This window comes from Heterocephalus glaber, unplaced genomic scaffold (assembly GCF_053883595.1).
Source record: "Heterocephalus glaber isolate CG9 unplaced genomic scaffold, H.glaber_assembly_v1.0 deba00001673, whole genome shotgun sequence".
Lineage (NCBI taxonomy): Eukaryota > Metazoa > Chordata > Mammalia > Rodentia > Bathyergidae > Heterocephalus > Heterocephalus glaber.
The window spans coordinates 11,761,613-11,776,363 of record NW_028258410.1 but is presented as its reverse complement, the minus strand read 5'-3'; positions in this window follow the sequence as shown (position 1 = coordinate 11,776,363).

Below are 14,751 nucleotides of genomic sequence, written 5' to 3'. Positions count from 1 at the left end.
GGAATTGTTTGACCTATTTTTCTCTCAGTGAGTCTGTTGTTCGCGTAGAGGAAAGCTATTGATTTTTGTGTGTTGACCTTGTAACCAGCTACTTGACTAAATTTGGTTATTAAGTCTAGAAGACTTTTGGTGGAGTTCTTGGGGTCTTCTATATAGAGTATCATGTCATATGCAAATAATGACAATTTGACTTCTTCATTTCCTATCTTTATTCCTTTTATTTCTTTCTCTTGTCTAATTGCCGTGGCTCATGTTTCTAGAACTATATTGAACAAGAGTGGTGATAGTGGACATCCTTGTCTTGTTCCTGATTTTAGTGTGAAGGATTTCAGTTTTTGACCATTTAGTATGATATTGGCTGTTGGTTTTTCATAGATGGCTTTTATCAGATTGAGGTAGACACCATGTATTCCAATTTTTTGTAGAGTTTGTATCATAAATGTGTGTTGGATTTTGTCAAATGCTTTTTCTGGATCTATTGAGGTGATCATATGGTTTTTGTCCTTGGCTCTATTGATATAATGTATTACATTGATTGATTTGTGTATGTTGAACCATCCCTGCATCCCTGGGATGAATCCCACTTGGTCAGGGTGTATGATCTTCTTGATGATCTTCTGCATTCTATTTGCCAGTATCTTAGTAAGGATTCTTGCAAGGGGCTGGGGATTTAGCTCAGTGGTTCCGGCGCCTGCCTCACAAGTGCAAGGTCCAAGTTGGATCCCCAGTGCCAAAAAAAAAGGATTCGTGCATCTATGTTCATTAGTGAGACTGGCCTATAGTTTTCTTTTTCGGTTTGGTCTTTCTCTGCTTTGGGGATCAAGGTGATGCTTGCTTCCAGGAATGAATTCAGGAATACTGCTTCCCTTTCAATTTTATTGAAGATTTTAAACAGTAGTGGCAGTAGTTAGGAACTCTAAATGTCTTATAGAATTCAGTAGTGAAGCCATCAGGACCTGGGCTTTTCTTAGTTGGTAAGTTTTGTTTTTGTTTTTTTTTTTTTAGTTGGTAAGTTTTTAATTACATTTTCAATTTCATTGATTGATTTTGGGTTGTTTAGAAATTTTAGGTCTTCTTCATTCAACTTTGGTAATTCCTACCTATTTAGGAATCTGTCCATTTCTTCTGTTTTCCATCTTATTGGCATATAGATTCTTGAAGTAGGTATGGATGATCCTCTGGATTTCAACTGGTTCTGTTGTAATTTCACCCTTTTCATTCCTAATTGCATGGATTTGGGTCTTTTCTTTCCTTTTTTTGATAAGGTTCGCTAAGGGTTTGTCGATTTTGTTTATTCTTTCAAAGAACCAACTCTGTGCTTCATTGATTTTTTGTGTCATTCTCTTAGTCTCCATTGCATTGATTTCTGCTCTGATCTTTAAAATTTCCTCCCTTGTATGAGCATTGGGTTTGTCCTGGTCTTTTTTTTCTAGAAGCTTGAGGTTCAGCATCAGAATGTTTAATTGAGCTCATTCTGTTTTCCCAGCATGAGTATTCACTGCTATGAATTTCCCTCTTAAGACTGCTTTTTTTGTGTCCCGTAGATTCAGATATGTTGTATTGGTATTATCATTTAATTGTAGGAACTGTCTGATTTCTTCTTTAATTTCCTCTGTGACCCATTGGTTATTCAGAAGTGTGTTGTTTAATTTCCGTGTGTTTATGAAATTTTTGTGGTTTCTTTTGCTATTGATCTCCAATTTCATCACACTATGATCTGATAATATACAGGGGATAACTTCAATTACTTTGCACTTATGTAAATATGTTCTATGAGCTAGCATGTGGTCTATTTTGGAGAATGACCCCTATGAAGCTGAAAAGAATGTGTATTCTGCTTTTGTGGGGTGGAACACTCTGTAAACAGCTGTTAAGTTCATTTGTTCAAGAATTTGATTGAGATCTAGTATTTCATTGCTTGTTTTTTGTCTAGATCTATTTGTGACAATGGGGTATTGAGGTCCCCCACTACTATTGTATCAGTGCTTATATGATTTTTCATGTCTGTAAGTATTTGTTTTATATACTTGGGTGCACTAGTATTTCATGCATATATATTTATGATTGTCATCTCTTCCTCTTGGATTGTTCCCTTTCAAGGATGTAGTGGCCTTCTTTGTCTCTCTTAATCAGTGTTGGTTTGAAATCCATTTGATCTGCAAAGAGGATAGCTACTCCTGCTTTTTTTTGGGTTCCTGTCAGATGGAGTATTGTTTTCCACCCTTTAACTTTCAGTCTATGAGTTTCTTTTTGAATTAAGTGTTGTATGCAGCATATTGTTGGACCTTGCATTTTGACCCATTCTACCAGTTTTTCTGATTGGTGGACTGAGATCATTAACAATGATGGTTATAACTGATATATATTGACTTATCCTTGTCATGACTTTTTCTTTTATTTGGATTCTCCCCTTCTGCCTTTAATTTCTTGTCATGCCTGATGGATTCGTTCTGCTGGGCTTCCTGGGGTTGTGATCCTCAGTGTCTTTTCCTAGAATTTTTGTCTAAAATTCTTTGGAGTGCTGGTTTGGTATTCATGAAGTTCCTAAGGTGCTCTTTGTCATGAAAGTATCTTATTTCTCCATCAATTTTGAAAGATAATTTTGGAGGGTACATCAATCTGGGTTGGAGGCTGTTTTCCTTTAGGGCTTGAAATGCATCACTCCAAGCTCTTCTTGCCTTGAGGGTTTGCACTGAGAAGTCTGCTGTGATTCTGATGGACTTTCCTTTGTATATGATTTGTTTTTTTACTCTAATTGCGTGTAGAACTTTGTTCCTTTGTTGCGTTTCTGGAATCTTAACTATTATATGCCTATGTGTAGATTTTTTTTTTGATCAGGGCTATTTGGAGTCCTATATGTCTCACTTATCTGTATGTCAAGTTCTTTTCCCCTGCTTGGGAAGTTTTCTGCCATTACTTCTGTGAACAGTTTTTTGTTTTTATGTCATCTGCACTCTCTCCTGTTTCTTCATTGACTCCAATCAGTCTTAAGTTATTCTTCTTTGCATCGTCTAGCAGCTGCTGGATTGATTTCTCATGGTCCCTTACAATTTTAAAGCAATTTTTCTTTTCCTGGTCACTAATTGTAATTTTATCTTCTATATCTGAAATTCTGTCCTCACATTGGCTGATTCTGCTGCATAAACTTTCAATGGAGTTTTTAATCTTCTGTAAATCTGTTTGCATTTGTTTTATGGATTCCATTTATTTCCTATGTTGGGATTCCATCATGTTCCTCAGCTCCTCTGTTTTTTTTAATCTGTGTCTTCTCTAGATTTATTAATCCCATCTTGCACTATGGGCACAATCTCTGCTGTTATGTGAGAAATTATTTCTTATTTCATTTTTTCCAAATCTTCTTTTGTTGCTAGTTCAGGGAGTACAGGTGGTTGAGTACCAGAGTGTTCCATTTCATTTCCCTTTGGGGTTGCTGTAGGTGATCTGGAAGTCTGGTTTTGAGGCTTGTTTACATGTCTTCTCATTTTAATGGGATAGGGGGGATTGCTGCTGGTGACTGCACAGCTCACCTCCTCTGTGCTGGGAGTGGTGGTAGTTTGGCCCAGAAGCCTCCTCCTCTGCCCTGGGAGCTGTCACCTTAACATCTTTTGTCTTAAAAGAAAAACAAATACACATGCTGTAGTTTTGCCATCACTGGGCTAGGTCTGGTATATGGGAAGTTGCAAAATGGTGACATTAAAATGCTATCATCCCTTGTGTTCATTGGCTGAAATTCTATGAAGAAGAACATTACTTACTATTTGGTTATCCTGAAGTTAGCCAGTAGCAGTAAAGTAGGTCACCTTTTCCTGTTTATTTACTAGTTTTCACAAGGGAGAGTACTAACCACTATACAATCACAATGAGCCACGGAAGAAGGAAGTATTTACTAGTTTTCAAAGTGAGAAGTTAGGTCCATAGCAACCTCCAAAGTTGACCAATGAGTTGTTGTTTTTAAAAATTCATATATCATTATGAACTCATAGATCTTACTGTATTTGATGTTTTAATTCATTGCAATAATTATTCCTTTTGACATTCGAACTGTCCCATCCTTGGCCAGAGGGAGCCTCTTCAAGTTGTTGTCCACCCTTTGACACTCTCTGCTCAGTCCCTGGAAGTGTCTGATGACTCCCATGCTTTTTAGGGTTATGTTCAAGGTTCATACGGCACATTTTCTGTTCCAATTTGGAGCCAGACATTTATCCAAGGAGCCCTGGATAATTCTCCCACTGGGAATTAGTCCTTAGAGACCACGATCTGGGCAGTACAGATGTTTGGAACTCCTGGAATGGCTGAGTATGGTTTTGAGGCTGTCTCAGTGGAGCTAGGAAATAGATACAGGAAAAATGGACTGTGGTCTTTCTCTTCCTCTCCTCCCCACCTTTTTCCTTCTTTGAAGTACTGGGGATTAAACCCAGGGATTTTTCACTGAGTTACATTTTAAGTCCTTTTTATTTTTTATTTTGAGACAGTGTCTTCCTAAGTCACTAAGTTATCCAGGCTGACTTGAACCTAAGATCGTCCTGCCTCAGCCTTCCAGAGTGCTGGGATTATAGGTATGTGCAACCACACCCAACTATACCAATATTTTCATTTCTAGTTGAGTATAACAAGGTTTTTGCCAGGCATAGTCATGCATTCCTATAATCCTAGCTACTTGGGAGGCTGAGGCAGGAGGATTGTAAGCTTCAGGGTATCCTGAGCTACTTTGAAAGACCCTATCTCAAAATAAAAATTTTAAACAAGGGCCCAGGATATAGCTTAGTGATAAACTCCTAGCATGCATGGGGCCCCAGGCTCAATCCCTAGAACTTCAAACAACAACAACAACAACAACAAACAAAAAGCCCCAAGGACTTTATTTGATTTGCTTTGAAGTTTGTTTTGTTTTTGACACAGGGTTTTGCTCTTTGTGGACCAGATTGGCCCTGAACTCACTATATTGCTCAGACTGTCTTTATACTTGCAACAATCCTCCTGCCTCAGCCTCCTGAGTGCTGAGATTATAGGTGTGCGCCACCATATCCAGCTATATTTGTATTTTTTCCCAAGACTTACAGTATTTAAAATAATTGTTTATTGGTTGTGTGTGTGTGTGTGTGTGTGTATACACACACATCTATGTTCTCTCTACACATATATACATGTATAAAGAACATACATATACAGCTGTCTGCCTATCTATCCATCTATCTATGCTCCTGGGGCTGTAAAGGATGGCTTGCACGTAGGCCAAATGCAGCCCTTATTATGCATATTAAAATAATATGATACATATAGATATACACACACGTGTATATTTCAAAATTACAATATCAATAGCATTACTAACAGTCTGATTATTCTTAAAAACAGTTTAAGATTTCCTCAAAGTGCTTTTTGTCCCACTAGGGTAGATAGCCTATTAGTGTTTTTAAAATCACTTGAAATGATTCTTTTCTGATTGGTTAAACCAAGGGTCAGGAAACCTTTTCTTACAGGGCCAAAGAATAAATATGTTCAGCTCTAGGGCCAGGGATATAGCTCAGTGGCACTGTACCTGCCTGACAAGCACAAGGTCCTAAGTTCGATCCTCAGTACCTGAAACAAAAAAAATGTTCAGCTCTGCAGACCACATTGTCCCCATGGCCACCATAATCATCCCTTTTTGTGTGAGGTTTTGCTTTCCTCAGTTTCAGTTATCCATGGTCAGCTGTGATCTGAAAATATCATATGGAAAATTCCAGAAATAAAAAAATATCCTAAGTTTTAAATTGTTCTGAGTATTGTGATATTGTGATGAAATTGTGTGTGCTATCTGGCTCCATTCTGCCCAGGACCTGGATTATTCCTCTGTCCAGAGTACTCGTGCTGTATGCCATCTGGTTTTAGTCACTTAGTGGTTACCTGGGTTATTAGATCTAAAGCTAGGGTACTGCTGGTGCTGGTGTTTCAGGTAACAATGGCCCAAAGCCCAGTAGCTATGCTGGCAATTTTATTATAATATATTGTTATAATTGATCAATTGATCACTAGTTATTATTAATCTCTTGTTGTGCCTACTTTAGAGATTGAACTTTGTCATAGGTGTACACATAGGGAAATACACATTACCAGACAGGGTGTGGCGCTGGTTCAGGCATCCCCAGGGAGTCTTGGAAAACATCTCCTTTGGATAAGGGGAGACTTCTGTATTCAGCTGTGCCATTGTAACACTGTAGCACTGTAGCAGTTCCATAGACAAGATGTAAATGAGTGGGCTGTGGTGTGTTCCAATAAAACTTTATTGACAAAAACATGCAGAGGGCTGAATTTGGCCCACCTGCAGGCCATCATTTGCCAACCCTTGGTTTAAGCCATCAATCTGATGAATATTCATGTGTTTTTTCTTTGCAACTATTAGTGACTGCTTGCTTTTTAAAAATTTTCCTTTATTTTACAATATGTAAAAAATTTCATAGCTCCAAAGCCAAAGTGATGAAGTGAAGTGTGCTAGGGAAAGTCTGGCTTGCCCGGTGTGTTTGGACAGCCTCAGTGGGTTTTAGTGGCGGGACCCTTTCCGGCCTGCCTCCTTCAGAGCACCTGTGCTGGCCTGCATGGTATTTCTGCATAAATTAGGAAAAGGGACCTCTTCTGGGCAGACAGCCCTGCAGGTACCCTCTTTGTCGAGCCCTTTCTGCCCCTCCAGGTATGCAGTTTGGTGAGCAGAGCGTTGCCTAGCTTTTAGTCCTCACATGTCCCATCACCTGGGAGACCTTTTGCAGTGCACAATCTACGGAGCTATATGTGGTGGCCTTGCTTTGTTCCCAGCTCTCATATTCTTCCAGTGTGAACTCTCAGAAGGCTGTTCCTTTCTGATGTCAGCGGTGACCATCATAGTATTTATTGTCAGGCTCCTATCCTGTCAGGGTTACAAATCCCTCAGAAAGAGAGCTTCCTGTCCCCAGTCCCCAAGGGAGCAGGAAGTGAGGTGAGACCACCGGAACAGGCCGGGTTTATGCTCTTCCCCCGCAGGGAGGCAGGGAGGGAGGGGTTGCTTCGGAGCATTCTCGTGTGAACTTCTTGGACTGAGAGCCTTCAAAGGAAAATGGAAGAGCTATTGCAAGAAAAAGGATGAATTATTTCTTGGCAGGAAAAAGCCCACACCATCCGTTCTCCTTGCCTTTCCTCCAGGGTGGCCCCAGCCAGTTCCCCAACTTCTGTTTGCTCCGTTCCACTTCCTTACCACACACTCACCCCCTAGGACATTCATTCTCTGCCTGCAAAACCCACACAAATGAGCGTCGGCTCCAGTCTCCATGCACTGTGAGTCTAGTGGCCGCCCGTTTTATCAGCAGACCCCACTTTAATGAAGAAGAGATCACTCCGGGGCAAGGCATTACAGTTTCCTTTTAAAACCAGCTCATGTAAAATAATTAATTTCAGCTGAACTTTTAAGTGAGGGAAGAGAAAGGATAATTGTGTGACGTTTCCTGAAAAGTTATGAAAGGAAGCAAGAGGTCGTTTATCAGAACTCATGATGAATAATTATCAGTCTTCAGTCTTTCTTTCATGTACCTTGCAGCTGAGCCGTGAGCCCTGGAATTAGCCCACTGGGCTTCGCTTCCAAAGATGCTCTTCTGATTCTCCGATTCACAAAGAAGGCGTTTGGAATCAGGAAAGATCCAGAGTACAGAGTGGGAAATTTTCACTGTAAAGCAGGTGGTTTCTGCATCCTGCGGTCGGCTGGGCATACGGGCCCTCCCCCACCCTCCTCCGCAGCAGCCCTCCTGCTCGCTAGCCCGTCCTATTTTCCTTTGAATCAGTGGTCATGTTGTGCTTTCACACCTGAGCACTGATGCAGGGATTTTTCAAACTGTAATTTATCATGTGGATGAAGGTTTTATCTCTCGTTTGGTGCCTGCAACATTAGGGTTCCAATTCCCACCCCAGCCCCAGTTCCCTGAACATCAGAGCCAGCCTTGGAAGAGGCTAACCTTCTGTGTTAGTTTCATCTCCTGGAAAATAGAGTTAATATCCACCCTGCTCACAGGAATACAGGAATTAGTCATTGTTTCCTGAGTGCTAATCTCATACCTTTGCAGCACAATTCCACCAACAGTCCCCAAATTACATCTGATGGTGTAGCTGCCAGTGAGCTGCATTTGTTATCACCGTTCCCATCTCGAGGCTTCATACCAATACTTATAAGGTCACTACTCAATCCATTAATCCAAGGAGCTGTCACAGCACTGCAGCAAGTGAGAATCAGAGCTGAGGGCCACTTTATAAAAAAAAAAATCCCTCCCCACCCAGCACCACGAGCTTGCGCCTGAGACTGGAAGACAACCACAAAGGAAATTAGAAGGTCAGGATGGGATGTAGCTTCATCCCTTTCAATTTCAGACTATAATTAATCTCTTATGATGTTATTTTATGTGAAAGAATAATCTAAAAGCAGCCCCAGACAGAATCAAGTCTCCTTAAAAGGGAAATGTACGTGAGAGATGGAGTGTTGGTCAGAAAGAAGAAAGGGCAGTGACCCATGGGCGGGGCTTGGGGGCTACTGAAGCGGCCTGGCCCTTAATTTATGGCTATAAATGGAGAGCTTTTTCTTCTTGAAAGTTGGTGATTCATGATCTTATTTGGGGTCTGACTCCATCAAAAATATACTCAGTTCCAAGAGCTGCCAAGAAAGTGGGTTTTCTCTAATCCAGGAGAACCCACAGTTTCTCCTGCCTGGAGGTCTGGGTCTATTGTTTAGAGAAGTTTTGTGAGGTCCCTCAGCTTGAGTTTTCCTGCCCTCATGAGTTGTAAGTAGTTTTTAGGCAGACCCTTTAAGAGGCAGGCTGCTTTGGTCTGGATGGTTCTCTAAGGTAGTTTCTCCATGCATAGCCACCAACATTCCAGGCTGGGTTGTTGGGTGCTGCACGGGCCACCTGGGCTTTGTGGAATGGTTAGTGGCACCCCTGGTCTCACCCACTAGTTGGCATTAGCAGCTCCTCCTCCTCTGGTGTGACAGCCACAGAAGTTCCCAGACATTGCCTAGTACCTCGGGGATGGGGAGGTAAAATCACCCTTGTAGCAGTTTGGGGGGATGTGTGGTCCTGAAGCCCTTTCAACATGGACTGTTGGTGCTATACCTTCTCATCAGCAGGGGAGTGCCATGCTCTGGGCCCTTGCAAGCCCCTGAGATGGAGACACAGAGCCCCTCTGACTCAGGAAGTGTGTGTGTGTGTGTGTGTGTGTGTGTGCGCGCGCGTGCGCAGATTGCTGTTGTCTGCCTTGTGCATGGGTACATATGCCTGGGCAGCCATGCTACCAATAACTGTGGCTGCCTCCCAGGTGGCCCTTTGAATTGTGCCTGCAAACCAGGTGGTTCATCAGCTCTCCAGCTCCACTTGCAAGTGTCACCGCCTAAGTGAGCATGTAATTACCAGCTTGCATTGTCTGCTGCCTGCGAGCAGGAGGATGTGCAGAAACAGGGACTTATCTTGAGGAGTGGGTGTGAGGGACACTGGCCTTCACATGACAAAGATTTGGTGCCATCTGCTTTGGAGCCTGGATGCTGTGTTGTTTGTCTTCCGTGGACACAGTGGACAGATCCGTGCAGGTGGTGAGGCTGATATGAGCTCCCTGGATTCTTCCCAGAACTTCTGGGAGATGCATACTTAAACTTAAACTTGTCTTATGTCCTTTGAGAGCTCCAGGCAGGGTTTTGTTTGGAGAACTCACTCCCCATCATATCAGACAAATTAAAACACACCCATACTTTAACGAATTTATTTGCAGTAAAGATATTTGGATGGAGTTTAATGATTTTGCCTTTTCAATTATCTGGAGATGGGTAATTCATCATAGTTGCAATTACCTGTGATTTGCCCCACAACCAATAGGAATTCTAGCAACTATTTTCTCAAATGTAATGAAGATTTTATGACCACTATATCGTGAATACTTCACCCAGCAAGTGGTGAGAATGCCATGTTACTGCATTTGGCGGGTGTTTAATGATGCATTTATTAATTTTGATTTTGTAGCTTCCTTGTTGAGTTTCAGAGCTGATAATTTTTTTTTGAGACAGAGTCTCGCTATGTAGTTCAGGCTGGCCTCCAACTCATAGCCATCCTCCTGCCTCAGGCTTCCGAGTGCTGGGATGACAAGCGTGTGCTACTGTGCCTGGCTTTCAGCACTAAGCATTTGACTCCCCAGTGCATTTGCAAAGAAGCCAGAAAGGCCTGTGGTCAAGGCCCCAGGTGGAGAGCCCTGCTCTGTTTCTCAGCTGTGTGGAGGTGAGAGAAAGATTCCTGAGGTTGAGCAGGGCTTTGGCCATGGTGAGGCTTTCCTGGCAGTTGAAGTCGCTTCCATTTTCCTCCTTCTTCATGTTTCTTTTTTCTTTTTCTTCTTCTTCGTTTTTATGGCAGCAAAAATTAAGTCCAAACATCTGGAGGTCCACATGTGTGATTTGCAAACATCAAACACAATGTTCATTCCTTATTTCTTGATTAATTTATTGAACGTCGGCTTTCTGATCAGCCTACCAGCTGGGCACTTTACTCTCCCCTGTTAGAGCAAACACACATAATTGTAGGGAGGCTAAGCGGTGGGAAAACAATGGGAAATTAGGTGTAATTGGGCAGCATTTCCTGATGAGTTATAATACTGAGCTCGAAATGGGATCAGTCAGTGTTTTATTTTCTTTTTTACAGAAAAGGACTTTGCAGTTATTCATAGCCAACTAGTTCTGCTTCCTACTGTTTGCGAGTGTGGGGCAGTGAGGGGAGGCATGATTTCCTTCCTCCCACTCTGAGGCCTTGAGTCCCCTAGATGCTTATGGTAATGTTTAAAGATATAAAAAGGGACAAGACAATTAAAAATGTGCACAAGAGCTTTGGGGCTCATGTTATTGATGCCTTTGTGATCAATAGTGCTATTTTTGTCTGGATTGTTGGGTAAGACCCAGTCTTAGGAAGCCTCGGCCATAAAATTTAGAGAGCACTATAGAGGGACTGCAGACCCTGTTGTAGCTCTGGTGTCAGGTGGGTAACACAGCTGATTTAAAGGCTTTGGTGATAGAACGAGGCGGGGTTTCCATCAGCATATGCCCAGGAGAGTGGGCTGCATCTGCCTCGCTTCCAGACCCCAGGTGGAGGAGGAGCTGCTTGTAACAGATTTTGGCTTGTGCTTGGATTTTAATCTTGGGATCCACAGTTGCTTAAAGGGTGAGCTTGATGAGCTGCCTTTTGTTCCACTAGCTTTACCTAGAGACTAAAGAAATACTTGCCCCCAATTTCTCTGCTCAGGGTTGTTTTTATGGAAGGGATTTGAGAGAGAAAATTTCATCAGTAGGAGCTATGAATTGTAGTTCTTTCTGGATGACCTGTCTGGACATTGGCTTTCTGATAATAATCACAGCTAATATTTACCGGGTGCTAATGACACAGAGGGACACTTCTAGCACATTTCACTTCCTGTTTATTTTAAAACTTCCAACAGCATGTTAGATAGACTGTTCTTTGGCCAGCTTCTGGACCTGCCAAGGCCAGTAAGATGGCCACTTTCTACATACGTGCTGACCTGTAATTGAGGATCACCAGATTTCAGACTTCAGGCAGGAAGGAAAAAAGGTCGTCATTTATTAATTACCATGTTTATATTGACTGCATGCCTAGAATGGTAATATTTTGTATATATTGAGTTCCATAAATCTGTCATTGAAGTGATATGCTTTTTCTCTTTTACTTTTGTTCTCACTTTTTAATAAAATGTCTCTGCTAGAAAATTAAAAAATACTGATGTGGGTTTCATGACATTTCTGTTGTGAGGTACTTGCCTAGAGAAAGAAAAGAGAAACAGAGAGGTAAAGAAGCTTGACCAAGGTCATGCAGAATCCGAGTGTCAGGGCCCCTGAGATGCTAACCATGCGGGTGAGCGCTGGTGTTCAGATCTGTTCTTCCTTCTTGGGGTCTCTCCCTGGCCTGCATCCCTGCAGACCCTGGCAGAACTGATAGCTTCTCTGTTCCTGTTCTCCCCAGTTGGTCACCAGGGGCTTGGATGTGAGACCTCTGTGACTCTTTCCAGGGGATGACATCCTTGGTTTGATCCTCTTGGCACACAATGGTATGATGTGGAAAAGGTGCGTCAGCCATTCTTTTAATGCTTATTTAATGATGTTTAATTAGGGATCTTGTCATATTTTAGCCTGCAGTCGGTCTCTGGGGGCCATCTGCCGTGAAGAGTTTTGAAAAATCTAAACTTTATTTCTTGCCATCAATCCGCATGGTTAATGGGCCTGAGGAGGAATGATTTCATTCATCCTTTGAACTCAGAATGAGAAGCAGAAGGAGAAATAGAGCAAAGATGGGCGGAGTGCCAGAAAGCTGCCTTGCAGAGAGCAGGGGTGGCCTGAGCCCTCCCTGCGGTGTGCTCCCACGCATGCTCATGAGGCTGGCATGGGGCTCTGAAACTGAAGCTTGCCGGCAACATCAAACAGTGTCTGTTTTTGGCTGCTGCCAACTGCAGTGCCCAGTGCTCTTGAATCAGCTGCTGCTCCCTGGGTTGCCTCGAAGATGCCTGCTGTCGACTTGCTTCCCAGTCCTCTCTACCGTAAGGATGCTGACGGTAGTGGGGTGCTGAGCAGCAGGGGTCCTCTTCCATGCCACTCTCAGGATCCCTGGTGGAAACTGGAAACTGCACCAGGAGACAAGACTGACGTCACCTATGCTCCCCCAGGACGGAGACCCTCACAGCCCACAGAGCCTAGCTTTCTGCTGAGCTACAGGGGTGGGGGTCGATGTTCCTTCCACCCACCTTCAGCCTCCCCACCTTTGTGTCTCTAACTGCTCTAGCTGATTCACTGACAGAGGGTCCATGGGCCGGGAGGGGTGTCCTGTATGGCTGGGGGATTGAGGGAAATCCCCCCCACCCCCCAGCTGCTAAGCCTGCACTCTTATTTCCAAAATGAATCCCATCATGTCTGCCTGGTCTCCCCTCCCTGAGTTGTTGAGAGATCTCAACAGTGTAGGAGAGAGTGATATGAAAATGTGGGTAAACAGGAGAGTGGTATTTAAATGCAGGCTATTACCATAATTGCCTTGTATTGTGTCAGTATATCTCATCTCCCCAATTAGATGTAAGATCCGTGGTGACAGCCACCATGTCTACCTGCTTTTGATATTCCCCACACAGCCAGGGTGGTGTTGAACATATGGCCGCTGCTCAATAAATATTTAGTGAATTGAGCTGAATTTCATTTTGGCTTCAAATCACCCTAAAAACTTGATCGGATGCAGCCCACTGGTTTTCTCCAGGAGAAAGTAGGCAGCAAGTGGGAGGGCCCTCTCCTGGTTCCCGGGCTGCTGTCAGAGAATGTTCTGGGAATGAATGAATCAGTGAATGAATGAATGTCTTGTAGTGTTTGCTTTGCTCTTTGACAGTAGCCATGAACTCTGCCACTTCTTCAAAAAACTAACTCCCGGCTGGGCCTTTGGGATGCACTGTCCTCATCTTCCTTCGCTGCAGCTCTGATTTCTATTAAGTAGTCAAACATAATATAAAATTGCCAACAAAAAGACTGTTCCTGGATTAACTAATCTCTCCTTAATGTAGGGAAAGACATAAAAGAAAGTGTAAGATTAGAAGAGAAAATGAACTTAATCTTATACTTTCTATGTCTGTCTGTTAATTTCAAGCTTTCTTGCATCCGGGTGCCTGAGCTCCTGCTTGGTATCTGGATTGCTTGATACTTAAATGAAGCATCTTATTAATCATTTCCTGGGAATGCTGTCCAGCCAAAAAGAAAAAAAGGCATTCAGGAGCCACAGTGAGTGTATTTTTATAGTAATGCATACCTTATCGTCAGGTTTGGCCAATACATCAAAACGATAAGCCAGATTTGTATACTATCTTACCCTGCTATCGATAAACCATATTAACACCGAGTTGCTGAATCAATTCTGCCCTGAGACCAACCTTTCTGTGGAGGAGAGACTTGAGGAAAAAATGTGGAGGTAACCAGGGAATAAAAGTGTCTGAAGAGTTTCACAAAAGAAGCTGAACTTAGCTAATCGAAAAGTAGATGCGTCTTTAATTCAGAAATGACCAAGCAGCAATTCGGCAGTCCTGAGGACAGGCAGTTTCTCAGACCCGGGGTGGAAATGAATGTCTCAAGCATCTTTCTCCTGCCAAGGCTGAATTCTTACGTCTTCCAAAATGTCCATTAACCCCAGAGGGCATTCCAGCTGGCCCCTCACCCCACCAAGGCGATGTAAATACGATGATTAACCAATCCACAATAGCATCAAGATTTCTGGAGCTCCTCTTTGCTAAAAAATGCATTAGCTCCTGGCAGTCCCATCCAGAAATTAATTCACAGACAACCAAGTGTCATTATCCATGGTCTGCCCTGACTAACTGCTCCCTGTTAGGGAATTTGGGGATGGAAATAGCTTATTTCCATCCACTTTATCATCTGGAGACCTTAGTACACAGTGTGTCTTTGGTGAGCACTGTTATTATAACCTGCTATTATAACCTGTTATAACCTGCTATTGCTATTAATTCTGTGGAAACAGGCTCCTACCAAAAGCCATCAGCGCGGTGCCTTTAAGTCTTAGGATCAGCCTTTAATCTCTACTTTGAAGTTGTTGGCACAGGCTGGAGTTTTATTTCAGCCCAATGCCTGAGTGTTTTAATTTTTTAAAGCAGTGAGCTATTTCCCCCAAACACAAAAGTCCAAAGGCTGCTCTCTGAATGAAGCCCAGCTTGGGAGGAGGCCCCTGGAAGTGGTCCAGT